The sequence below is a fragment of the Pyrus communis genome, chromosome 6, assembly GCF_041283825.1.
Source record: "Pyrus communis isolate YQ-2024b chromosome 6, ASM4128382v1, whole genome shotgun sequence".
Lineage (NCBI taxonomy): Eukaryota > Viridiplantae > Streptophyta > Magnoliopsida > Rosales > Rosaceae > Pyrus > Pyrus communis.
This window is the reverse complement of record NC_142570.1, coordinates 17,070,376-17,073,139: the sequence shown is the minus strand read 5'-3', so window position 1 is coordinate 17,073,139 and position 2,764 is coordinate 17,070,376. Positions and strand designations below refer to the sequence as shown.

The window sequence follows — 2,764 nt, the reverse complement described above, 5'->3', positions numbered from 1 at the left end:
TAGACCAATAAAGGACCATGAATGGGAGAAGGTTAATGATTAAGGTGGTGGCGGGTTCGACCAAAGGGAAGATAGGGCATTGGTAGTGTTTAGGAAGAGACGGGTGACAGTGGACATGCGACGGTGTTTTTCCTTTTTACAAGGTCACTTTGTTCGGGGGTTTGGGAACATGAGAAACGGCGAACAATCCCAGTTTGATGACTGAAGATTTTAAAGGAATTATTGATGTATTCCGTACCACCATTGGTTTGAATAAATCTAATGGCGGAGTTAAATACATTGCGCACCATATTATAAAGTGATTAAAAATGCTTGAAAACTTCAAATTTAGCACGCACAGGAAAAATCCAAAAGCAACGGCTATAGTCATCCATAAATAATACATAATAACGAAAACTAGATAGAGACAGAGTAGAAGACATCCAAACACCTAAATGAATTGAATAAAACGAAAAAGGAGCAATAATTTTATTGGAATTAAAAGGTTATATGTGCGACTTAAGGTATCGTTTGGTATGCAGACGGGACGGGACGGAACGGAACGGAATGGGACGGAACGGGACAGGACGGAACGGAACGGAGCGGGAGCAAAGATGCCCTCGGATGGAAACGAGGAAGAAGAAGGAGACGGAGAGGTTATAATTTTGTATTCCACGGATGTGGAACGAGTCGTTCCAGGGGGTTGAGGTGGAACGAAAATTCACCCAAAACTCGTCCCGTGGAACAGCTCGTTCCACCCATTTTAGGCGCACCAAACGTGGGACGGAACGTCTTGTCCCACTCTATTCCGTCCCATCCCACGTACCAAACGGTACCTGAATGCACAAGGCTTACAAAATACCTTATTTAATTGAGACATAGAACCTAAAAACAATTTAGATAAAACTTTGGAAGACGGATGACCAAGACGAGAGTGCCATAAGGAGAACAAGGCAACATGGAAGGCTTACGTATGAGACGATGACATGGGATAGAGATGAACCTCACAATGACCCTGAAACAACGGAGAATCAATGTAAAAGTCATAAATTACTTGACCAAAAGGATGAATAGTAACAATGACGAAATTATCTTTAGTAAATTGAGAAGCAGAGAGAAAACTTTTCTTGAAAGAAGGAACATAAAAGAAATTATTTAATTTGAATTAACAAGAACCTAAGGTAAAAGGAAGAGAGCCAGTGTGAGTTATAGGAAGTGAAGCTTTGTTACCTACGAGAACAGAACTATTACCAGTAAAAGGAGATGGGTCTTGGAGTGCAGCTTCATTATTTCTCATGCGGTGAGTGGCTCCTGTATCAAAATACCAAATAGGATCATGAGAAACACCAGATAGAAATGCACGATAGCCTACAAAAGGAGGAGCTAGGCGATACAGACAAGCAAAGATATTGTGGCCAGGAGAGTTACAAAAATTACACCAAAAACTAGGACGAGCACCAAGAATACCTTGTTGATTATTAGGTTAAACCCTATTGGTTGGGCTACCAACCATTGCGAGGACCGTGACCACAATGTCCCCAGTCGCTGCGTAGGCGCTAGTTGTAGCCACCATGACCAGGATTCCTATTGCGAGGTTGCTGGGCCTAGAAGGTAGTAGGGTGCTGCGGGCCATTAGGCTGCAAAGGTTGGGCCACGGGCTGCAAGGGTTGTTGAGAAGGAGTAGCAACACAAAAGATGACAGTAAGGAGAGCATGAGCTACTGTCTAGTCCTCATTTGGGCCTCAAAGGTCAGGAGACGGGAGCAGAGGTCAGGAAATTCTGGCAAGGGAGGAAAATTGAAAACAACAGTGATAAGCATTGAACCCCAAGACCTTTAAGTACAGAGGCCACCAAATCATTACTAGAGACAGGTTGATTACTTGCAGCAAGAGAATCATTAATAAACTTAGCTTGTTGAAACGGGAGCCTTTGGAAACTCCTAGAGGTTGACACCACAGACACTCCCAGATTGCTTGAGTTGAGGTTTTACCAACAATGAGTGACAAAATAGGTCTGGAAATGGTGGAAGTCAAACAATTGACAACCAATCGATCCGTCTGAAGCAACGTAGCGAAAGCCAGATTCGGTTTAGCAGGCTCCTCGTCAAGAATAGGAAGGGTGCCATCCATGTAGCCAAATAAATGATGACCCAGAAGAAATGGCTTCATCTGACTAAGCTAAAATAGGTAATTAGTTTTGGTGAGTTTCAGAAAGTGGGCAACTTTAGAACTGGAGAGAAAGGTCTGGTAGTGGTGGAAGAGGATGAAGCTTGAGTGGCCATGGGAAGGAGGGATAGGAGAGGGTCACGACAAGGAAAAATTTGGGAAAGGGAAAAGAGGGGGACGGCTAGATTTAGGGAAAAAGGACGCTAGGGTTTTACCAAGAGAAAACCTAAACGAGTTATACCATAAAACCTAGGCCCATAAGAATTTACAAAACCTAGCCTCACATAATCTTAACTGAATTCGCCTACACTAACACAAACCAGGGAATTGGACTCTCTTTGATGACATGAATGAGTGAGCAAGTTTTAGGATTATTATCGTAGAAACAAGTTTGTATAAAAATCAGGTGTGGTAGACGAGGTGATTCTGCTTACCTTTATTTTATTATTATTTTTCACTCGAGGACATCCGGTCAGAAGATTTTTTTCCCCACCACCCCAAACCCGCATGCTTTATAAAATCTTTGTCACTATTCCCAAGTTTTGTCTCAGCTTCTCCACAATCCTATGTTCACTAATCACATGGTTCTTATTAATTTTTGGGAAGTCAAATATTAATTT

At 42.3% G+C, this 2,764-nt stretch overlaps 1 long non-coding RNA gene across 1 annotated transcript; it reads right to left on the bottom strand.

The window, feature by feature from the left end:
• Positions 1-819: 819 nt before the first annotated feature.
• On the bottom strand, positions 820-2,552 carry LOC137711599 (uncharacterized). Its single transcript, XR_011065077.2, has 3 exons — positions 1,447-2,552; positions 1,231-1,290; positions 820-994 (listed from the first exon to the last, which is right to left on the bottom strand). It is a non-coding gene; the product is annotated as an uncharacterized LOC137711599 (long non-coding RNA).
• Positions 2,553-2,764: the final 212 nt, after the last annotated feature.